This window comes from Triturus cristatus, chromosome 5_2 (genome assembly GCF_964204655.1).
Source record: "Triturus cristatus chromosome 5_2, aTriCri1.1, whole genome shotgun sequence".
Lineage (NCBI taxonomy): Eukaryota > Metazoa > Chordata > Amphibia > Caudata > Salamandridae > Triturus > Triturus cristatus.
In genome coordinates, this window is record NC_140588.1 from 339038026 (window position 1) to 339064683 (window position 26658).

A 26658-nucleotide genomic window follows, 5' to 3' on the forward strand; every position below is an offset into this window, starting at 1 on the left:
CCTGGGAAATGGAGTCCCAGCCCTGGCGCTCACAGCCCTGCTGCTCTAGTCTGATGTAGCCTCAGTCCCAACAAGGTAGGCGATGCGGGACGCAAGGATCAGTGATATGGCAGGCAGGCTATAGAAGTCAAGAAAACGGCAAGAGAACGGCAGCCAGCACAAGCTCTCCACAGCGTCTCCTCACTCGATAGATGGTTGTCTCCCCTGACTATCCACTATGCATGCAGGCCTCTAACCACCAACACAATTGTCTTTCACACCTTCATTTGCCCAGTCAGTATCTATATACTCCAATAAACACCCTGTCACTCCCCTTGCACACCTCCAGTGACTCATTCAGCAGCATGTACTAATCTATTCACTGCGCCAAAACCCCAAAACTTAAAAGATTTATCCAGGCACTCTCCTTGCAGTACTCTAATGATTCAGTCAGTACCCAGGTACTCATGCAGTGACCCACGCCTTAGCCCATGGAGTGCTTCAAACGTCTGTCCAGTATGCATAGTATGCACCTATACATTTGTCTTTCACTTTTTCAATTAACTAGTCAGTATCTATAAACTCCAGTAAACACTCTTTCAGTCCACTTATTCAGCACCATGTAGTAATGCATTCACTGCGCCAAAACTGAAACACTTATAAATTCACCCAGGCACTCTTCTTGCAATAGTCTAATCATTCAGTCAGTACCTAAGTACTAATGGAGTGAGGCAGGCCTTAGCACATGGATTGATTCAAACGTCTGTCCAGTATGCATGCAGGCCTCTAGACACCTAAACACTTGTCTTTCACTTGTTCAATTAACTAGTAAGTATCTATAAAGTCCAGTAAACACTCTTTCAGTCCACTTGCACACCTCTACTGACTCATCTGGCACTATGTAGTAATCTATTCACTGCACCAAAACACAAAAAATGTAAAAGATTAACCCAGGCACTCTCCTTGCAGTAGTGTCATGATTTAGTCAGTACCCAAGTAATCATGCAGTGTCTGAGGTCTTAGCTCATGGACTGTTTAAACCTCTATCCGTATGCATGCAGGTCTCTAGTCACCTACACACTTGTCTTTCACTTCTTTAATTAACTAGTCAGTATCTATATACTTCAATAAACACCCTGTCACTCATCTTGCACTCCTCCAGTGACTGATCCAGTACCATGTACTAATCTATTCACTGCGCCAAAACCGAAAAACTTAAAAGTTTTACCCAGGCACTCTCCTAGCAGTAGTCTAATGATTCAGTCAGTTCCCAGGTACTCATGTAGTGAACCATACATTACCACATGGACTGCTTCAAATGTCTATGCAGTATGCATGCAGTCTTCTAACGTACTATACACTTGTCTTTAACAGCTTGATCTCCCCAGTCAGTATCCATGTACTTTCAGCAAACACCCTGTCACTCCCCTTGCACTCTTCCAGTGACTTATTCAGCACCATGTGGTAATGCATTCACTGCGCAAAAACTGAAACACTTATGAATTCACCCCGGCACGCTTCTTGCAATAGTCTAATCATTCAGTCAGTACCTAAGTACTAATGGAGTGAGGCAGGCCTTAGCACATGGATTGATTCAAACGTCTGTCCAGTATGCATGCAGGCCTCTAAGTACCAACACAATTGTATTTCAGACCTTCAATTTCCCAGTTAGTATCTATAAACTCCAATAAACACTCTGTCACTGCAATTGCACACCTCCACTGACTCATTTGGAACTAAGTACTAATCTATTCACTGCACCAAAACCCAAAAACTTACAAAGATTCACCCAATCACTCTGTTTTTAGTACTCTAATTATTCAGTCAGTACTCAGGTAGTTTTGCAGGGATCCAAGTGTTACTCTATAGACTGTTTCAAACGTCTATCCACTATGCATGTAGGTCTGTAGCCACCTACACACTTGTCTTTCACACCTTCAATATCCCAGACAGTATTCATACAGTTCCCGCAAACACCCTGTCACTCCCTTTATATTTCTCCAGTGACTTATTCAGCACCATGTACTAATGTATTTACTGCACCAAAATACAAATACTTATAAATTCATCCTGGCACCCTCCTTGCAATACTGAAAACATTCAGTCAGTATCCAAGTACTATTGAACAGAGACAGGCCTTAACATATGGATGGATTCAAACACGTATCCACTATGCATATAGGTCTCTAATCACCGACACACTTGTCTTTCACACCATCAATATCCCAGTCAGTATCCATACACTTCTAGCAAACACCCTGTCACTCACCCAGTGTCTCTCCTTATAGTACTGTAATCATTCAGTCAGTTAGGTTGTAGTCTTTTAGTGAGGCAGGCTTTAGGGCATGAACTGCTTCAAAGTAGTATGCACTATGCATGTAGTGTTTTAACCATCGTCACACTTGTGCTTCAGGGCTATAGTTTCTTTGTCAGTATTTATATAAAATGTGTTTGTACAGTAATAGAATGGTATAAATTTGAAAGTTATTAATATACATTTATTTGTGATTATTTTTTACAGATACTGTTCTTCACCGTTACAATAGAGAAATCATGCCAGAAAAAAAAAGAAAAGAACAGAGACAGGAGAACTACTTAAAGAAACATCAACCACAAGTATTGAATGAACAACATAATGTGGCTAAAAAGAAAAAATCTGGTAAGATCACAAAGCAATTTATCTAAAATGTTTGTAGGACCAAACAGAATGTACAGAATGCTGAAACCACTGAAAATGCTTCAACTAGAAAAAAATTCAAAATAAGAGGAAACACAAAAAAGCAAATAAACAGTCAAAGGAGACAAAGTATGGTAAAAGAAGGCAAAATCAGTCTAAGGAAATACGCAAAAAAATATTTTACAAGAGAGTAGTACATAATTTGCTGAAAGATGTGAAGAAATATAAAAAGAGAGCTCTATTTTATAAAAAGAAGAAGCATATTGAAACCATTGTTGAAAAGGCTTTTGAAGCAAAAAGGAAACTATTCATTTTAGTATTAAACAGAATTCGATCACTAGATAAACCAATCCATTTAATGAAGGCCAAAAGTAGGAGGAAAAGAGTAATTAATAGAAAAAAAAATTGTGATGTTTTTTTGGGAGAATGGAAACACAGTTCCAGTTCAGAGCCTTTCTTTAATGAAGAGAGTTATTTACAGAGCAATAAATTATTGTATGCAGTTGACACCAGTGGTCGAGGTTATGATGTTAAAGATGGTTGTCCAATTGACAAAGAGAAAATGGTTGAAATAAATGCAGAAGAAGTGATAGCTGATGAAGTTCTAGGGAGACGTCCTAAACACCCTGTGTACACTTGGGATTGCAGTAGTATTTGTAGTGTACGACAAGAATCTATTGATAAATTATGTAGTTTTTTACGAGCATATAGTAAAAAAAGTGTTAAACAAAAGATTAAGGTGTTGCAAGGACTAGACCCTTGCAGAGTGAGAAAAAATACTGGTTTGCAAGGTCATTCTCTGGCTTGTCTTTCTAGGAAAGCTTGTCAAAGTGTTTTTCACCATTTCAGGATGTTGGCAGTACATCAAACTCAAATGCGGAAGTTAGTGAGAAGATTGTATTATGCAAAAAGTCCAGCACTAAAGTTAAATGAGTTGAACAGTGCTCTTTTGCGTGGGTCAGTATCAGATGTGAAGAAGGTTTGTGATGATATTGAGTTTTGTTACTTTGGTCCTCGGCAAGAGAGTGCAGAAACTGATACATTAGTAGAACAAAATGTTGAAGACAATGTTGAACCCGTGATTACAAAATATTTTGAGGATGAAATCACAAAGTTTAAGGTAATTTCAGGTGAGAGACCAAATGTTTCTTGTATTTGTTGTCGGCGAAGTCACTATAAAAATCAGACTAGGGGTGTCCATCTGTATTTAAAAAGTGAAATAGAAGATAATGATAAGTGGAAGGAATTTGCAACTTATTTATTGGTAGAGGATTGTTTTGATTTGGGATTTGAGCAGCGTATTTGCAAATATTGTTATAGCAAATTAGATGAGAATAAAATGCCTGCTAGAGCTGTTCATAATAATCTAGAGTTGGTTGCTATTCCTCCAGAGCTGATAGATTTAAATACGTATGAGTCTATTCTCATTCAATGTGTTCACCCGTTTCAGGCTATTGTTCGTATGGAGCCTAAAACAGGTAAATTACCTCCATCAGTGTTACAAAGAGGATTGAATGGAAGAGTTGTGTATTTACCATTAGATTTAAGGAAAATATTGAAACTATTGGTGTAGACCACTAGTCATTCTAGTTAATGGTGTTCCTACTAAGAATAGGAAAATCTGGCAAGTGTTAGTGGATGTTAGAAAAGTGCAAAACGCATCATTGTATCTGATAAAAAATAATGAGTACTATAGAAATGTGTTTGTAGGAGAAGAGGAAATAGATTTAGCAGAAGATACTGAAACATTAAGTGGACAAATTGAAAAAGTGGACATGTCCAGATCAGAAGAAGTCTATGAACATTACAGTGTACATCCACTTCATTCCAAAGAGGTGATGGGGAATACGATTGAGTTGTTCCAAATGAAAAAAGCAACAGGAAGTCCCATGAGTGTATGGGAAGAGAGCTTGGAAGCTCGTTGTTTCCCGCAGTTGTTTCCAACAGGAAAAGGTGGACGATATGATGAACGTCCTGTGCAGATTCCTGCATCTGAATATCGGACAACAAGATTATATGCAGAAGATCCAAGATTTCAACAATGTATCCCTTATATGTTTCATCTTCTGTTTGAAAGTGACTTGTTTGGACTTTCATAAGCAGTAAATCACATTTTAAAAACTGGAATGCATCTTCAAAATGTAACTGCAAAGGATTTATGGATAAAGTGCATCAGAGAGATGATCATTTAGAATCTCAGTTGATTAATCTGATGGCATGTCAGCGTGGGACTAATGAATATTGGTACCGTCGTCATGGAGAACTGAAAGGTATGCTACAGAACTTGGGAATTCCTACATGGTTTGTTACACTAAGCTGTGCTGAGTATGCTTGGGATGATTTACTTGAATTTCTTCGAGAGGCAAATTCCAATATAAAAAATATTGAATACAAGACACCTGGAGAATTGTGCTCTTTGGCTCCTGTTAATGTTTGCAGATATTTCAATCATAGATTTGAAGCTATGATGTCTTTCATCTGCAATAAAAAGAATCCTCCTCTTGGAGAAGTTGTGGATTTCTTTTGGAGAAAGGAGTATCAAGCAAGAGGTGCTCCTCATATACATATATTGTTATGGATCAAGGACACCCCCAAATTCGGAACAGATTCAGATGAAACTGTTTTGTCTTTCATTGAAGATTATGCCACATGTGCTGTAGCAAATAGCAGAGAAGATAAAAACTTAAAACGACAAGTCTTACGATTCCAAAGCCATAGGTGTGGAAAATACTGTCGACGAAAGTACAGGTCAAAGGATAAGTTCTATACCAAATGTCGTTTTGGATTTCCACGTCCTGTATTATCCAAAGGAAGAGTGAACAGTTTTATGTCAGCTATGCGACATACCATCACAAGAAAGTCTCCAAAATATACCTACAACTTAAGAAGAAGCGAAGAATCAAAATACATAAATGACTACAATCCAGTTATTTTATCCATGTGGAACGCTAACATGGATATTCAGTATGTTGCGGACAATTCCATTGCTGTTGCTCGATATGTAACATCCTACATTACTAAATCAGAAAAGACGGAATTGAAAGAAATGTGGGAAGATATTTCTCATGAGAAGACTCTAAGTAAGAAATTATACAGTTTCTGTTTGAAGATGTTATCGCATCGTGAAATTGGAGCATATGAATGCTCAGATCGGTTATCATCTGCAAGTCTATATTCCAAAAGTAGAAGAATCATTTGGGTGAGTCTAGGTCTTGCAGCACTGCGAAATCGGGTACTGAAATCTGTTCAAGAAATTGAATATTTAGCAGAAAAAGAACCAGAAAGTACAGATATTTTGAAAAAGAATATGTTGGACACATATTACCCAAACAGAAGTCATCATCTTGAGAACATGTGTCTCTATGAAGTGCTGCAAAACTACACTTTTAAACGGAATACTACAAAAAACATCAATGATGGAAAATATGCAGTGATTGGTTCCGAAGGATGTCTGGTGAAACAAAGGAAAGGAAATTTAATTAATCACAGGAAACTGAGTTGCGACACTGCTAACAAAAGGGAATTTTACTATTTAGCCCTTTTGCAAATGTTCAAACCGTGGCGTTCAGAACTGGAATTACTTGGAGATTTTCAGAGCTATGAAGATTCATTGAATGCTTGTAAAGATACCATACAATGCAGTGCTTTTGCAAATTATGTGAAAATGTTGAATGATGAAATTGATCAAGAAGCTACAATTGCAGCTGAGATTGCTAGAGACAGTTCTCAAGACAGTCAAAGTTCTGCTGCACTGCGTTAAGATCCACTAGGACAACCGATTGTTGAAAATGAAGCAGTGACTGCCATGAATGAGGTGGAAATAGCAATGTATCAAGCTCAAGAAGATGTAATACAGTTAGGAAATTTGGAAGAACAACTAAATGTTGAACAGAAACAAATATATCAACAAGTGAAAGAGCAGATTGACCATGGATTACTTCATGAAAAGAAAGGGTGCTCATGTACATCATTTCAACCTATCCAAATGTATGTGAGTGGGCAAGCTGGAACAGGAAAAAGTTTCTTAATTAAAGTCGCATTTGTCTTGTCACTGCTTCAACTGGGTTGGCATTACATAACATTAAAGGAATTACTTTACATCGTTTACTAATGCTACCAGCAGAGCATGAGAACAAATTGGAATACCACAAGCTATCTGGAGAAGCTTGTTGTGAAGTTTCAAGAGTCCTGAAGAAAATGAAACTTCTCATTATTGATGAGGTAAGCATGGTCTCAAACTTGATGCTTGCCTTTGTGCATTTAAGAATGCAGCAAATTCTTAAGACATAGTATGACGTGTTATTTGGAGGAAAACACGTCATCGTTTTTGGAGATCTACTGCAACTGACTCCAGTAAAAGGACTTCCGGTATTTAAAACACTTGCACATGAAGATACCAGAAAGTCTCTTGGTAGTGTTGGTAATGTGAACATTTGGACTTATTTTGAATACAAAGAACTGACAACAAATATGCGACAGGCAAATGATGCTGAATATGGAAGTATTCTTCAAGATATAAGAATTGGAATTCTGACAGAACATGGCAAACAAGCTTGGGAGAGTCGATTACTTTGCAATTTGTTTCCAAATGAAAATGTAGTTCCTGAGAAAGTGTACATGAAAATTGCAGAAAATAAATCAGTGATCTGCTTAATTGCCAACACTGCGCGAGTGTTCTCTATTCAACGAAGAACTATTGAAACTGGAAAATGAAGAAATGATATAAATGGAAGCCATCGATAAAATAGAGCATGAAGGAATCACTATTATTTTGACGGGAAAGTTGAAAACAAAACTGGATTCTTTAGAAAAAAAAATATCTAAAACAGCTGGTTTAGAAAAGACACTATATGCATGTGTAAACTGTCGGGTAATTTTAAGGCGTAATTTGGATGTAGAAAAAGGTTTAGTTAATGGAGCAGTGGGTAAAGTGGTGGATTTTGTTAATTATCAGAAAAAAGAAGGAATTGAATTTTTACAAATTAAATTTGATCAGATTGAAGAAGTTAAAGAAATTGGTCGTTGTTCAGTTCGTGTTTTGCTTGTAAAAGATTTATATGTCCGTAGGAAACAATTTCCATTTTCTCTGGCATATGCAGTGACTATTCATAAATCTCAAGGATTAAGTGTAGACAGTGCATTGGTGAACATTGGATCTACCGTATTTAAAGAGGGTATGGCATATGTTGCTTTGTCGCGAGTCAGAACATTATTTGGTTTGTTTTTGATTGATTTTGATGAGACAAAGGTTACTGCAGATGCAAACTGTGTAAAAGAGTATAATAGGTTAAGAAGGGTGTATGTTCCCAATTTAGGTCAATATCCTGTATTTGAAAAGCGTGTGGTTGGTCGAAAAAGAAGGTTTGAGAATATCTGTACTGAAGGTGTAGCGAAGGGAAAAAAACAAGATAATGTTGTGATTGCAAGTAAAAAGAAAAAGGACACTATTGAAGAGATTGTTGGTTATCAGTTTGAAAATAGTTCAGGTGTCAACTGCTATGCTAATGTAGTGGTCAATGTTGTTTTTTATCTTGAAGGTTTGCAAGAACAAATTATGCAGAATCGGCAAAAATGATTTTGTTCTCTGTTGCATTCTGTTTATGAAAAATTGACAACAGATAGAAGTAAAATACAATTTGTTTCAGATGTTCATAATCTTTTGGATGTGTGTTCTGGTTCTACACAATTTACACAAAATATCCAACAAGATGCTCAGGAATTTTTAATGTATATGCTTACCATTTTTGAAAATGAAGGTGTAAAAATAGAAAATATTTTTGGCCTTTCTTACAAATGGGAACATAATTGTGAAAATTGCATGTATACATGCACCACTAATGTAGACACTGAAAGATTTCTGTATTTAACATTACCAGACTGTAAATCAGTGTCTTTCAATAAATTAGTTAAAGGTGCAAATCAAAACATGGAGTGTAGCCAATGTAAATCAGAAATGTTATCCACATTATTTTTAACAAAATATGGACAATACATAATTTTAATGATGCAACGTTGTACAGCTGATGGAAGAAAATTGGATACTTTAATTAAGCAATTTGTAGCAACACAACTATCCATATCAGGAAGGACTTTTGTAGCAATTGCATTAATTTTCCTTGATGGTCCTTCCACAACATCTGAAGATTACTCTGCCTATCTAAAATGTGACAAAGGCTGGACACTTTGTAATGATTCCCAGTTAGTTTTCAAACAACATTTGCTTAGGGAATTACCAAATTCCTACCTAATATTTTTAAAGTCAAAGTTTTAGGAAGATAATTTACTCTCTGAGGAATTTATTATTATAATTTAATAGGATTATCATTGGACAATTTACATAAAAAGGAGTGCAAAAATACCATTTGGCCTCAAGGAAAGGTATATGTTTGAATTATGGACTTTTTCGTGCTCATTGACTAGGTGAATATTTTAAAGCGACAATATTTACAGTTTTTATAAGTTAAAGTTATAAAATATTGTTCGCCATAAGCATTTCATATATGTGTGATTTGTATTTTCTGGTATTTTACTGAGAATAGCATGTTGGTTTTTTTTAAACAATCGTTTTGATTGTTTTTTTTTTGCCCGCTGTTAAGTGATGAGTACGATTGAAATCACTATTTCTAGTGAAATTCAATATATTCTGAGAACAGCAAAAAAGGCAAACTAATTACTTTGTTTAAATTATGCTGTGTTGTAAAATATGTATTATTACATGTTATAACTATTTTTTCTTTTCTTTCACAGATCCTAATTCTAAAATAAGCAATTTACCTCAATTTACATTACAAAAAAAATCTGAAAAAAATGTGTACGATTTTTAATTTCTATTACTGTGATGGTAAGTTTAACTAAGTATTAATATGCAGAATGGGCAGATCTGCAAGAAGCTACAAAGTTTGAACACGTTTTTAAAAACACTCTGTTTATACCTATGTAGTTTTGAAATCTCTCTGTTATCAGATATCATGTGACCTCCAAAAAAACAGATTTGAGTGGTTCATAATATTTCCCATTGTACCTATTGAAGGACCGCAATCATTTCAATCATTCTTCTTTGAGCATCTTTGCAGACAAAACTCTGTGCTTACCTTCTATCATTCGCAAGCAATTTTAAAAACAGAAATATGTCACTTTTTGTAACATAGTTATTGCGCAAGACACTCTTTCATATTTACAAAGAGAGGAAAAGGCACTCTGTGTACTTTTTCTACTCCATGTAAATACAACCTCATCATACACACCACTTTGCGTTGAAAGGGTGTTCTATAAGTGTCGTTGTGCGTGATTGCACTGAATACTCATAGAACAAGACACATCTCCAGATTTATCAGAAATCATAGATCTCGATATGTGTGTGAATGCTGCACCATTCTCCAATTGGTGTAGGAAAACACAACAAGGAGAATTGTTTTCATTTCTCCTCATTTTTTAATCTTCAATGCATGCTTATCTGTTCAGCATACATTGAAGGAGAAAAATGCGTTTTCTGATTGTTTTTGTGCAGGAAGGTGTGTCTTCCTGCACAAAAACAAACAGCACATGACACAGATATCCTTGCACCATGGTACAAGGGTGCCTGTGTCACCACATGGCTGCAGTGTAAGCAGCCGTGCAGAGAGAAGCATACATTTGCAACATATTTATGTACATATGTTGCATCCCTGTGCTTCGGAAGTACTACAGCACACTGCAGTTAAAGAGGTTACTTTGTGATGCTGCAGCACTTCTTCATAGTTCTGCACTTATACATTCACCATATGCTACTAATGCATTCATTCAGTCAATTACATACTACACATACATTCATCTAAACTTTCACACACTAACAAACAAATATAGCTCTTTTTTTAAACCAGGAAAGTTAGTTCTTAGAAGAACTCTTTTTTTCTTCTTTTTTCTTTTATATTTTTTTGGGGGGGGTTTTGAACAATTTTAATTTTTTTTTGTTTTTTCTTGAAAAAAAGGAAAAAACAGAACTGGAGGAACAAAACAATGAACTTCAGGGAAAAAAAGAAAAAACTAGCAATGATGACTCTTGCTTTTGGCAGATAAGATCGATTGACTGCTCTCCATAGAATAAAACAGCATTGCATTTTATGCAGAGCACTTTCAGGGTTCGAAACTGTGGACGGATGTCCAAATTTTGCACAGAAGGATCCACCCTTGAAGTGCTTGGCTGCGATGGATCTGATGGAGCAGGAACAACTCTCATTCTGCGGCATTCCTCCCGAGCAAGGTTCACCGGATGGAAGGTCCACAGATGCTTCATCATACTTGCTGTTCCGCAGGAATATTTTTTGTTCGGATCCCCACGGGACAGCACTCTCTGGCAGATCTTGCAGGTTACTAAGGTGGCATTGGTTTTCGTTTGCCCCTCAGGAAAGGTGAAAAATGTCCACACCACAGATGAATATCTTGGTGGGCGTGGTGGTTCTTCCAAAAAATCATCCTCAGATGAATGAGGAGATCCTGGAGATGCCTGCTGCCCTGAAGCCATTGTTTGAAAAAAAAGTTTGAGCTAAGAGTAAACTTAGTCCAAAAAAGCTTCTTCTCTGCAAAGAGATGCTCCTCCAGAGAAGGTCAAAGAAGAATGAATGAAATGGGTGGGGTCTTTCAATAGTTAGAATAGGAAGTGTAATGAACAATCAAATCTCTTTTTTTCAGGTCACATGGGATCCACGCACCGTGCGCATAGGCAGCACGCACCCAGCGCGCCTCCGCGAAATTGAATTTAAAAGGAATATAGGATTAGAAGTAAAAATATATTACTTTTATGAGTAGTTTAGAGTTTGTCTTCAATTAATATTCACATAATATACATATATATATATTTTTTAAATGTAAAATATTTCGCGGGATTCGCGCAACCACCGCGTCATACACGCACATGACGTATCGTGGAAGCACTCAAGCGTCGCGTAACGTGCATCATACGTGTCGCATATAGGATGGAGTCGCGTACCGGTCGCATTACATTCGCGCACCAAACACGTACCCAACGCATACCGTACGCGGATACTTTCGCGCAGGGATCGAGAAAGGTGCGCATCCCAAAAAAAATGGAAAAAAATAATAATAAAGTATTGAAAATATAGTTTAAAAAATATTGTCAAAAATATAAAAATATATATATTTTTTTTAATCAATTTTTTTAAAAAAATCATTAAAAACAAAATATTTTTAAATTTTTGAAAGAATTGAAAAAATAAGTTTAAAAGTGGTGATAAAAAATATTTTTTTTAAAACATAATTAAAGGAATTGACACACTGAAATTGAAAAATTTAGAAATCCAATGAAAATCATTAAACATCATAGCTTTAGAGATAAGTTATAGATAGGAATTAGCATTTAAAAAACCTTTGAAATTCACTGAAAAAACCATAGGTTTCATGCACATTATAGTTAGGAATTGGCATTTAAAAAACCTTAGAAATTCACTGAAAAAAACATAGGTTTCAGGGGTGTTATAGTTAGCTGGACATTTCCCTCGTACAAAACCCTAGAAATTCCCCCGTTATAGTTAGTTCAGCTAACTATAACTCGCGCCCCCGCAATGCACTGCTGATGACGTCACATATTACATCACTCATGACATGGTCAGTGACATCACTGATGACATCACTGATGACATCTCAAATGACATCACTGATGACATCACTGATGATGTCATTCATGTAATCATTTGATGCTTCTTGTCACACCCTAATATAACCTTTGATACACCCACTCTAAATTACATACTGCCACTCTCAAAACCATAGACAATTCAACACCAATAAGTAGATACCCCATCACTGACTCTTACGTCTAAACACTCATCCACTCACTCACCCGTACAGTCACTGAAACTTATGGTCACTCAGTACAGGACTATCATATGCACTCATACACCTATATAGACACTCCCACACCGCTACCCATCCATAGAGTTACTCACACATATACTCAGTCATGCAAGTAATTAATCACACTACCTTTTACTCACCTATACAATTATACACGCACAAGCTCAATTACTCATACAAATACTAGCAAATTCTTATGGTCTTATACAATCAATGATACAAGCATACACTCATCCATACAGCCAATCACACTATCACACACTCTTAGTTATAGTTATTTCTGTACTCCAACATACATATATACTGCTGTTCACATATGTACTAAATTACACATGTACTAATGAAATATATATTCACTCACTAACACAACCATACATACACTCACCCACCCATACAGTCCATCACAGATGCACTCTTAAAACCACACACCCACTGAATCACCCACTCACACATCTATGCACAGAGTCACACACACTCCACCCACACAAACACTCAGGCACCCATACAGATACTTAGACAACCGATCAATAACCCATATAGACAGTCATGTAGCTGTTCACAAACCCATGCAGCTGCTTACACACCAACAGACAGACAGATACAGACATTCACACAGTTTAGTCACTAGTCTAAACTTTCATAGATTTAATCACTCACTTATAGAGTCAGTCACACATCTACTAAATCATCCATTCGCACACTTATACACCCACTCACTCTTCCATAGGCCTTTCACTATAAATATATAAAACATATTTAAACTTTACAGAAACACACAGTCACTGGATGACGTAATCAGTGATGTCATTTGAGATGTCATCAGCGATGTCATCAGTGATGTCACTGACCATGTCATGAGTGATGTAATATGTGACGTCATCAGCAGTGCATTGCGGGGGCGTGAGTTATAGTTAGCTGAACTAACTATAACGGGGGAATTTCTAGGGTTTTGTACGAGGGAAATGTCCAGCTAACTATAACACCCCTGAAACCTATGTTTTTTTCAGTGAATATATATATATATATATATCTATATATATATATATATATATATATATATGTAGAAAGTAGGTTCCCCAACAGTCCAACAGATATTGGAAACGGGTACAGACCACAGCACGCCGTAGGTATAAAGTGCAAAGTAGTTTATTCCATATAAGATGGCATGACGCGTTTTGGCCACGTTGCCACGGCCTTGATCACATGACCACCAATGAACCTATCATATTATAAATACTGGAAAGTGTTTGACTTCCTCCTTTCTCAACCAATGGAATGATAGCAAACAGAACACCAAAATATCAGAGTCCACAAGGTATATATATGTTTTTCCTCTAAACAATCATCGACGTTAATCTTATGCCCACCCTAAACCCTAAAAATACCCTTACCATCTAAAAACCCTTACCACCCTAAACCCTAAAAATTCTCTTACCACCCAATAACCCATACCCACCAAACCCTTGAAATTTCCTTGACACCCAAACACCCTTACCCACCCTAAACCCCTTTTCACCCAAAAACCGATACCCACCCTAAAAATTCCCTTACCACCCAAAAACCCATACCCAGCATAAACTCTAGAAATTCCCTTACCACCCAATCACCCATACCCACCCTAAACCCTAAATATTCCCTTACCACCCAAAAACCCATACCCACCTTAAACCTGAAAAAGTCCCTTACCAACCAAAAACCCTTACCCACTGTAAACCCTAAAAATTCCCTTACCACCCAAAAACCCATACCTACCTTAAACCTTGAAAGAATTTGCCTTACCACCCAGAACCTATACCCACCCGAAATCGTAAAAACTCCCAGAAAAAGTCCCATCTAAAAAAAATGACACCCATCCTAAACCCTAAAAACTCCTTTCCACTGTATATATATATATATATATTCACTGAAAAAACCAGAGGTTTCACACACGTTATAGTTAGCTGGACATTTTACTCGCAAAAAAACAATGAAATTCCCCCGTTATAGTTAGTTCAGCTAACTATAACTCGCGTGCCCGCAATCCACTGCTGATGACGTCACATATTACATCACTCATGACATGGTCAGTGACATCACTGATGACATCACTGATGACATCTCAAATGACATCACTGATGACATCACTGATGACATCATCTAGTGAGTATGTGTTTTTGAAAAATTTCAATATGTTTAATATATATAGGGAAAGGCCTGTTTAAGAATGAGTGGGTGTACAAGTATGTAAATGGATGATTTTCTGTGGTGCATAACATGATTCTTTAAGTTAGTCATTAAATGTATCTTACTGCTGACTAGTGAGTAAACTGTGTAAATGTATGTATGTGTCTGTATGTTGGTGTATAAGTGGCTGCATGGTTTTGAGAACAGCTATATGAGTGTCTATATGAGTTATTGATTGCTTGTGTGAGTATCTGTATGGGTTCATGAGTGTTTGTGTGGGTAGGGTGTGTGTCACTCTATGCATAGATATGTGATTGGGTGATTCTATGGGTGCATGGTTTTAAGAGTGCATCTGTGAGGGACTGTATGGTTGGATGAGTGTATGTATGGGTGTGTTAGCGATTGAATGTATATCTCAGTGCAACATGTGTGACTAACTACATATGTGAATGGCAGTATATATGCGTGTAAGAGTATATAAGTGGGTATATGTGAGAGTGTGTGATTGTGAGAGTGGCTGTATGGATGAGTGTGTGCTTGTATCAATGATTGTATAAGAGCGTAAGAATGTGATACTATTTTTATGAGTAAGTGAACTTGAGTGTGTTTCACTGCCTAGGTGAGTAAATGGGAGTGTGATTATTTGCATGATTGAGTAAGTGTGAGAGCATCTCTATGGATGATTTGTAGTGTGTGAGTGTCTATATATGTGTGTGTATAAATTCATATGATACTTTTGTATGAAGTGACTGTAAGTATGAGTGACTGTACAGGTGAGTGTGTGGAGGTGTATATTGATCTAAGAGTTAATAATTGGGTATGTAGTTATTGGTATTGCAGTATGTATGGTTTTGAGAATGGAACTCTTAAATTTTTTGTCGGTGTATCAAAGGTTATATTATTGTGTGAGAAGATGTGCTACTCTATCACACGGATGATGTCACCAGTGATGTCATCAGTGATGTCATTTGAGATGTCATCAGTGATGTCATCAGTGATGTCACTGACCATGTCATGAGTGATGTAATATGTGACGTCATCAGCAGTTGATTGCGGGCGCGCGAGTTATAGTTAGCTGAACTAACTATAACGGGGGAATTTCATTGGTTTTTTGCGAGTAAAATGTCCAGCTAACTATAACGTGTGTGAAACCTCTGGTTTTTTCAGTGAATTTGCAAGGTTTTTTAAATGTTAATTCCTAACTATAACGTGTGTGAAACCTATGGTTTTTTCAGTGAATTTCAATGGTTTTTTAAATGCTAATTTTTTTATTTTTTTTTTATATTTCTGAAATATTTCTTTTTAAAAAACTTCCCTATGTATACATTTATATATTATCTGTATCCTTTAATTTGGTGTGGCTTTTTTTTTTTAATTGAAAGTTGAACAGCATAGTTAATATCTTCTATTAAGTTATGTCCACTTTTTTTTTTTTTTATATAAATTCTTGGGGTGCGCGCTCAGAGCGCGCACCTAGTACGTTTGCGTACATTTTTCATGAATTCCGTCGTACGTTATTTACGTACGCATACATACGTATTACTGCGCGCTCGGAGCGCGCACCTAGTACGCATGCGTACGTACGCACGCTTACGTACATCGTATATACTCCACGCGGTATACTTCCGTATACGCGTAGAGTACGCGCGCTGACGTTTACGCATACGCGCGTGCTGCGTATGCGCGTTACGTACGCGCATAGTACGTAAGCGCATGTGCGCATACGTGTTCGCGCATGCGTAATTGTACCGTGCGCGCAGGGAGCTTGCTCGGTGCGCGCACCTCGGGGTATGTGATGAATAAAACAACACTTCGAATTGGTTTTCATTACTTTCAGTTTCAGATTGTTTCAACACCACACCCAATCCCCTCATGGCAAGTCATGTGATCCAGAAACATCACTTTTCATTGGTTCAAAGTACTTTCAGTTCCAGATTCTTCCAAAATCACACCCACCCCCCTCATTGTTAGTTCTGATTCCCTAGGAGAAGGAGCTAATCTGTGTGTTGAGATACAATGGCAGAGCAGCAGCCTCCTTCTGAGAGTGAGCAGGACACTCTTGAGAGACAGAGGCAGAGGAAGCAGACAGACTCCTTTATATGGCAGTTTTTCACTTTTCCTGAGGGACAAAAGAAGGTGAATGCACCAAAGGTCACCTGCAAACTGTGTCAGTGCGTCTTGTCACGTGGGAATCCTAACAAGAAGTATTCTTTTAGTATTCATACTATGACAAGACACGTTGAGAAAATGCATCCAGTGACTTTTCGTCGAGCTTCTGGAGCAAACCCTCCACCTGCTCAACCGACGACATCTGCAGCAGCTAAGCCGAGCACGTCTTCGGCAGCTCAGGCAAGCACTTCTTCTGCAGTGGTGCCTTCACCTTCTACCACACCTCTGGATATTCGTCCTTGTTTTTTGAGGATGAGTACTCACTGCATGGATTGTGGTCGTCTTATTACTTTGGGTGAGAGCAGTATTGATCTCATTCAAAGAAAATTTGAGGAGCATCCTTGCGAGAGGCCATAATTTTCGTTTTTTTTTTTTTTTCGTTTTTCTCTTCCTCTGTCCCTACATTAACTCAAGGGCTCTTTTTAGAGCCACCTAAAATCAAAACACCACAACTTGTTTTTTACAATCTATTTCTTTTTTTTTTTTTTAGAGTGCGCGCACCCAGCGTGCACCCAATGGGTTTTAAAAAAAAAAAAAAACATTTTTTTTCACCTTTACTAAACCTTCAGGAACTCCTTGAGAAAGAGAGGGGAGTGGCAAAGTAATTAAAAAAGAGATGGTGTACATTTCACAGATGAACGTAAGACAGTTTTCCTATTAAACTTTAAACTCTGCATCAGTATTTATGTATAGGTACCCAAAAAACATAATAGCTCATTTTAGTGCTGCATTTGAAATGGCTGTATTTACAAGGAGAGGAAAAGACACACAGAGAGGCTTATCCTCTCCTTGTAAATATGGAGAAGCACCCTGCGCCACTAGTACGTCAAGAAAATTGACGTAGTGGTGGCGCAGGTGGCTTGTAAATGTGCCCCAGAGATGTTAAGGAAATTAAGGGTGAAACAGACAAATCAAGAGTGACAGATACAGACACAGAGAACAAACAACTGACAAGGAGTAAGGCAGTTAAAAAGACTAAGACATATGGATACAGAAAAAGAAACATGGATGAAAAATTAGTTTTAGAGGTAGTAAAGGTAGGGGAGTAGTATAGAAGGAGTGAGGAAGTTACAAAAGAGTAGTAAAGCAGGAAGAGAGAGTGAGAAGAGAAATGAGAAAAGTAGAGTAAGGACAGGTGAAGAAAAGGAAGCATGAAACGAAACCAGTGACACATACAGATATGTTAAACTTACCTGACCATCAAAATAAATAATTTAGAATTAAATGTTTTTATTTAATTGCAAAGATAACTGAATAACATCTTCTAAATTTTCTTTCTAGTTCTGTAAAAAAGAAAAAAGTATTAATATTCAACAATACACTTTATTAAACAGTACATGTTTTTTCATATTTAGCAAAGCAATTTTTTGCCCTTTTTTTGCTGTTTTCAGAATGTTTTGATTTTCACTGAAAATAGTGAAATCAATTGTATTCATCATTTAACAGCGGGCAAAAAAAAAAAAACAATCTGAAAGATTGTTTAAAAAATCCCCAAATGTATCCTCACTAAAACATACCTTAATAGAAATGTTAAAAATACCTTTTAAGAAGAATAACAATTTCTAAAAAATAACGTCTGTAAACCTTGTTGCAAAAGAACATTTTCCAAAATGATATCTGTCAAAGAAGTCCACAATTGTTTGTTTTACCTTTCCTTACGGCCAAATGATAAGTTTAAAATCTCTTTTGAGCAAAATATCCAATTTTATTCCTTTGAAATTTTAATAATTCTTTCTTTCAATGATGATGTTAGTATTTAAAATTTGGGTTTCAGAAAAATTAGGTAACAATTGGGTAAATCATAAGGCAAACGTTGCTTGAAAATCAATTGAGAATCATTACACAGTGTCCATCCTTTTTCACATTTAAGATAAACTGTGTAATGACCAGAAGTTATAGAAGGCCCATCATGAAAAATTATTACAACTGCAACAAAGGTTTTTCCAGATATTGATAATTGTTGTCCTGTAAACTTCTTTATTAAAGTGTCCAGTTTTGTTCCATCAGCTCTACAACGTTGCATCATTAAAATTACATACTGTCCATATTTCTTTAAAAATAACGTTGATAACATGTTTGATTTACATTGAGAACATTCCATGTTGTGATTAGCATCTTTAACTAATTTACTAAAAGTCACTGTTTTACTCTCTGGTAATGGTAAATATATGAACCTTTCAGAATCAACATTACTACTGCTTGTGTTCATACAGTTATCACAACAATGTTCCCATTTATAAGAGACACCAAATACATTTTCTACTTCTACCCCTTCATCTTCCAGTACCATCAGGATATACATCAAGAATTCCTGTGCATCTTGCTGGACATTTTGTGTAAACTGTGTACGTCCAGAACATACATCTAAAAGATTTCTAACATCAGAAGCACTTTCTATTTTAGTTTTATCATTACTCAGCTTCTCATAGAGGAGACTCAGCAAAGAACAGAATCTTTTTTCTTGATTTAGTATTATCTGCTCTTGCAAACTTTCAAGATAAAATACAACATTCAGCACTACATTTGCGTAGCAGTTGACACCAGAGCTATTTTCAAAATGACAGCCAACAACCTCTTCAGCATTGTCCTTTTTCTTTTTGCTTGCAGTCACATCACTATCTTTTTGTTTTCTCTTCCGCACATCCTCATTAGAGATATTCTCAAATCTCCTTTTCCGACAAACAACATGTTTTTCAAACACAGGATATTGACCTAAATGAGGAGCATAGCTTCCTTTTAATCTATTATACTCCTTTACACAGTTTGCATCAGCACTTACTTTTGAGTCATCAAAGTCTATCATGAATAAACCAGATAATTTTTTCACGCGTGACAAAGCAACATATGCCATACCTTCTTTAAACACACTAGATCCAATGTTTACAAAAGCACTATCAACAGTTAATCCTTGAGACTTGTGAATAGTTACAGCATATGCTAGAGAAAACGGAAACTGCTTCCTACGCACATATAAGTCTTTCACAAGCAAGAAACGAACTGAACAACGACAAATGTCTTTAACCTCTTGTATCTGATCAAATTTTATTTTTAAACATTCAATTCCAACTTTTTTCTGGTAATTAATAAAACCCACAACTCTTCCCATAGCTCCATTCACTAAACCTTTCTCTACATCCAAATTCCGTCTTAAAATTACTCTACAGTTCATACACACATAAAGATTCTTTTCCAAACCTGCTGTTTTTTAAATGTTTTTCTCCAGAGAATCCAATTTAGTACCCAATTTGCTTGTCAATATAACAGTTATTCGTTCATGTTCTATTTTATCCACAGCTTCCAGTTTTATAATCTCTTCATTTTCCAATTTCAAAAGTTCTTGATTGAATACAGAACATTCATGTAGTGTTGGCATTAAGCAGATTACAGTATTTTTTTCTGCAATTTTCTTCTATATTTTCTCTGGAACTATTTGTTCTGTTGGAAACAAATTACTCAGCAATCGACTCTGTAATGCTTTTCTGCCATGTTCTGTGAGTAGTCCAATTCTTATATCTTTCAGAATACTTGCATAGTCCTCATCATTGGCTTGCCTCATATTGGTAATGAGTTCCTTATACTCAAAATATGTCCAAATATTTACATTGCCTATACTTCCTAATGACTTTTTTGTGTCTTCATGTGTAAGTGTATGGAATACCGGTTGTCCTTTAACTGGAGTAAGTTGCAAAAGATCTCCAAAAACTATGACGTGTTTTCCTCCAAATAGGACGTCAAAGTCTGTCTTCAGAATTTGCTGCATTCTTAAATGCACAAAGGCAAGCATTAAGTTTGATACCATGCTTACCTCATCAATAATGAGTACTTTCATTTTCTTCAATACTCTTGAAACTTCCAAGCATGCTTCTCCTGCTAGTTTGTGGTACTGTATTTTGTTCTCATGCTCTACTGGTAACATTAGCAAACGATGTAAGGTAACTCCTTTGATTTTATATGCTGCTAACCCAGTTGGAGCAGTAACAACACAAGACAAAATGGAATCCATTTTCTTCTGTAGGTAGCTTCTAATTACATTAATTAAGAAACATTTTCCAGTTCCTGCTTGTCCACTTACATACATTCTCATTGGTTCAAAAGATGTGCATGAGCACTCTTTATTTTCATGTAGTAATCCGTGATCAATTTTTTTGTCTGACTTCTTCATAAATTTGTTTTTGTTCTTCATTCAGTTGCTCCTCCAAATATGTTAAGTCTACAAAATCTTCCTGAGCTTGATTCATAGCTGTTTCCACTTCGTTCATGGCTATTGCTGCTTCATTTTCTATGATCGGTTGTCCTAGAGGATCTTGACTGAATGTCCCAGAACTTTGACTGTCTTGAGAACTGTCTCTAGCTACTTCAGCTGCAATTGTTGCTTCTTGTTCTATTTCTTCATTTAACATTTGAACATAAGTTGTGAAAGTACTGCATTCAACGCTGTCTTTGTTAGCATTGAAGGAATCTTCATAGCTCTGAAATTCTCCAAGTAGTTCCTCCTCTGTACGCCATGGTTTAAACAGCTGCAAAAGTGCCAAGTAGTAAAATTCCTTTTTATCAGGAGTGTCACAACTCAGCTTCCGGTGATTTATCAAACTTCCTTTTGTTTGCTTCACCAAACATCCTTCCTCACCAATGACTTTATATTTTCCATTGTTGATATCTTCTGTGGCATTCCGTTTAAAAATAAAGTTCTGCAGCACTTCATAGAGACACATGTTCTCAAGGTGATGACTTCTTTGTGGGTAATATGTGTCCAACATGTTTGTTCTTAAAATGTCTGTACTTTCTGGTTCGAACTCTGCTAAATATTCAATTTCTCGAATAGATTTCAGAACCCGATTTCGCATTCCTGCAAGGCCTAAACTTGCCCAAATTATTCTTCTGGATTTCGAGTACAGACTTGCAGATGATAACCTATCTGAGCATTCGTAGGATCCAATTTCTCGATGCGATAACATCTTTAAACTGAAACTGTATAGCTTCTTACTGACAGTCTTCTCGTGAGAAATCTCTTCCCACATTTCCTTCAATTCCATTTTCCCAGATTTAGTGATGTAAGATGTGACATAGCGAGCAACAGCAATAGAATTGTCAGCCACATACTATATATCCATGTTAGCATTCCACATGGATAAAATGACTGGGTTGTAGTCATTTATATATTTTGACTCTTCTTTTCTTCTTAGGTTGTAGGTATTCTTAGGCGATTTTCTTGTAATAGTATGTCGCACAGCTGACACAAAACTGTTAACTCTTCCTTTTGAAAGAACAGGTCGTGGAAATCCAAATCGACATTTTGTGTAGAATTTATCTTTACTCTTGTACTTCCGTCGACAGTATTTTCCACACCGATGACTTTGGAATCGTAAAACTTGCTCTTTTAAATTTTTCTCTTCTGTGCTTTTAGGTATAGCACATGTTGCATATCCTTCGATGAAACTTAAAACTGCATCATCAGAATCTGTTCCAAATTTTGGAGCATCCTTGATCCACAACAGCATATGAATATGAGGAGCACCTCTGGCTTGGTACTCTTTTCTCCAAAAGAAATCCACAACTTCTCCAAGAGGTGGATTTTTTTTATTGCAGATGAAGGACATCATAGCCTCAAATCTATGATTGAAATATCTGCAAACATTAACCGGATCCAATGAGCACAATTCTCCTGCTGTTTTGTATTGGATGTTTTCAATATTTGAATTTGCCTCTCGAAGAAAATCCAGAAGATCATCCCAAGCGTACTCAGCACAGCTTAGGGTAAGGAACCATGTAGGAGTTCCTAAATTCCGTAACATACATTTCAATTATCCATGGCGTCGGTACCAATATTCATTCGTCCCACGCTGACAAGCCATCAAATTGATCAATTGAGATTCCAAATGATCATCTCACTGTTGCACTTTGTTCATAAAATCCTTTGCAGTCACATTACATAGATGTACTCCAGTTTTCAAAATGTGATTTACTGCATAAGATAGTGCTGACAAGTCACTTTCAAATAAAAGATGGAACAAATAAGGAATACTTTGACGAAATCTCGGATCTTCAGCATATAGTCTTGTAGTCCGATACTCAGAAGCAGGAATCTGTACTGGACGTTCATCATATCGTCCTCCTTCTCCTGTAGGAAACAGCTGGGGAAAACAACGAGCTTCCAAGCTCTCCTCCCATACACTCACGGGAGTTCCTTGTGCTTTCTTCATCTGAAACAGATTAATAGCGTTTCCCATAACTTCTTTAGAATGTACAGGATGTATGCTGAAATGTTCTTAAATTTCTTCTTCTTTTGACTTATCCACTTTTTCAAGTTGCCCAGTTGGTATTCCTGTGTCTTCTAGTATTTCTTCTTCATCCATATAAATGGCTTCATACCATTTATTATTTTTTTTCAAATACAAATTTGCTCTTTGTACTTTTCGTACATCCACCAGCTCCTGCCAAATTTTCTTATTCTTTGTAGGTACACCATTAACCAGAATAACTAATGGTTCAGTTTCCAAAGTATCTGCATCAATTGTTTCCATATTTTTTTTCAAATCTAATGGCAAATAGACAACTCTTCCTTTTAAACCTCTCTGTAAATCCGAAGGAGGTAATTTACCAGTTTTTGGCTCCATACGCACTATGGTCTGAAACGGATGGACACATTGAATGAGTATAGACTCATACGTATTTAAATCAGAAAGTTCTGGAGGAATATCAACCAATTCTAAATTATTATGTACAGCTCTAGCTGGCATTCTATTTTCTTCTAACTTGTTATAACAGTATTTACAAATACGCTGATCTTCACCCAAATCAAAACAATTTTCCAGAAATATATATGTTGCAAAATCTTTCCACTTATAATTATCTTCATTTTCACTTTTTTTATACAGATCAACATTCCTTGTTTGATTTTTGTAATGGCTTCTCCGGCAACATATACAAGTAATATTTGGTCTTTCATTAGAGATGATAGCAAATTTTGTCATTTCATCATCAAATTTTTACTAACAGTGAGTTCTACATTCTCTTCCACATTTTCATCAATAACTGTGTCATTTTCTGCACTTTCTTGTTCTGGACCAAAGTAACAAAACTGAATTTCATCAGTAACCTTCACTACATCTGATACAGATCCACGGAACAGAGCATTATTCAACTCATTTAACTTTAGTGCTGGACTTTTAGCAAAATACAATGTTCTCACAAACTTTCTCATTTCAGTATGATGAACTGCCAGCATCCTAAAATGGTGAAAAACACTTTGACACACTTTCCGAGATAGACAAGCCAGAGAATGTCCTTGCAAACCAGTATTCTCTCTCACTCTGCATGGATCTAGTCTTTGAAGCACCTTAATTTTCTGTTTAACACTCTTTTTACTATATTCTCTTAGAAAGTCACGTAATTTATCAATAGATTCCTGACGCACAGTACAAATACTACTACAATTCCAAGTGTACACTGGGGCTTTAGGACGTCTCTGTTGTTGTTTTGTACTTGAAACACTGTTTGAATGTATCTTCCGATCATTTTTTTTTTTTTGAAGATATTTTTAAAAAAATCTTTAGTTTGCTTACCAGAAGACTTTTTCTGTTTTCCAACACGTGCTTCGCCTCCTATTTTTTTTTATCAGTCGTCTTCAAATATAGTTGTTGTTTCTTTTCTTTTGTTTTTCTTGACTTTATAGGCATCTTTATATTTTTTCACTGTTGCTCACCAATACCTGCAAAAAACTAAAAAAAAATACCTTTATGTAATTTAAATTCATTACATATTTTTAAAAAAAACTTTTCAAATCCTATCACATGAGCTGATCCTTTGCTACGAGTCAAACTCTTACAAAATAGAAGAAACATGAATTAAATCTCTGAAAACAATTCCTGTGTCCACACAGACTCATGGTCTGATTCTAGGCAGAAAGCGATATTTCCTTTGGCAATTTGAAAGCACATTTACTACTGGGGTAGAGTAAGTGATAATTACTGTAACAGACTGACACATGTTCCTTCTAGTTTAGACAGGCAGAAAGGAGCACATGTCCTAACAGCTCCTTGAGACCATGACCATGTGTTAGAGGGTGACTGATTAGACTAGAGCAAAGGAAATGAGCCTTGGTGATTTAGAATCTGTTTGCGTTACACACTGCTATCTGAAACAGCACACAGAGCTGACTAATACACATGGGAGTGTAGCAGAAGCTGCTGCGTGTGTGCAAAGAGTGTGTTTCTGGAGACTGTGTATTGTCAGCTGCAAGAGACATCTGCATGGAGACTCCCACAACTGCATGAAGAGTACAGACATGTGTGTAAGAGTACATGTGTGGTAAGGGTTAATTGGAATTTTCAACATGTAGGAACCACCTCAGCCATTGCAAGAATTGATGAAAACTCTACCATGCTATTTTCAAACGTGTTTGCATTTGCATCACATTTTTGAGATACTGCTTTCTGCTGATTGCTAACCAACACATTGGAAGAAAACAAGCTGAGCCTTTCCTGAATGTGCAAGTTTTACAGAACAACAGCAACACAAATTACAACGCTAACAACAATTCCTGTATGCACACAGACTCATGCTCTCATTCTAGGCAGAAAGCAATATTTCCTTTGGCAATTTGAAATCACATTTACTACTGGGGTAGAGCAAGTGATAATTACTGTAACAGACTGACACATGTTGCTTCTAGTTTAGACAGGCAGAAAGGAGCACATGTCCTAACAGCTCCTTGAGACCATGACCATGTGTTACAGGGTGACTGATTAGACTAGAGCAAAGGAAATGAGCCTTGGTGATTTAGAATCTGTTTGCGTTACATACTGCTATCTGAAACAGCACACAGAGCTGACTAATACACATGGGAGTGTAGCAGAAGCTGCTGCGTGTGTGCAAAGAGTGTGTTTCTGGAGACTGTGTATTGTCAGCTGCAACAGACATCTGCATAGAGACTCCCACAACTGCATGAAGAGTACAGACATGTGTGTAAGAGTACATGTGTGGTAAGGGTTCATTGGAATTTTCAACATGTAGGAACCACCTCAGCCATTGCAAGAATTGATGAATGATCTACCATGCTATTTTCAAACGTGTTTGCATTTGCATCACATTTTTGAGATACTGATTTCTGCTGACTGCTAACCAACACATTGGAAGAAAACAAGCTGAGCCTTTCCTGAATGTGCAAGTTTTACAGAACAACAGCAACACAAATTAAAACGCTAACAACAATTCCTGTATGCACACAGACTCATGCTCTCATTCTAGGCAGAAAGCAATATTTCCTTTGGCAATTTGAAAGCACATTTACTACTGGGGTAGAGCAAGTGATAATTACTGTAACAGACTGACACATGTTCCTTCTAGTTTAGACGGGCAGAAAGGAGCACATGTCCTAACAGCTCCTTGAGACCATGACCATGTGTTACAGGGTGACTGATTAGACTAGAGCAAAGGAAATGAGCCTTGGTGATTTAGAATCTGTTTGCGTTACATACTGCTATCTGAAACAGCACACAGAGCTGACTAATACACATGGGAGTGTAGCAGAAGCTGCTGCGTGTGTGCAAAGAGTGTGTTTCTGGAGACTGTGTATTGTCAGCTGCAAGAGACATCTGCATGGAGACTCCCACAACTGCATGAAGAGTACAGACATGTGTGTAAGAGTACATGTGTGGTAAGGGTTAATTGGAATTTTCAACATGTAGGAACCACCTCAGCCATTGCAAGAATTGATGAATAATCTACCATGCTATTTTCAAACGTGTTTGCATTTGCATCACATTTTTGAGATACTGCTTTCTGCTGATTGCTAACCAACGCATTGGAAGAAAACAAGCTGA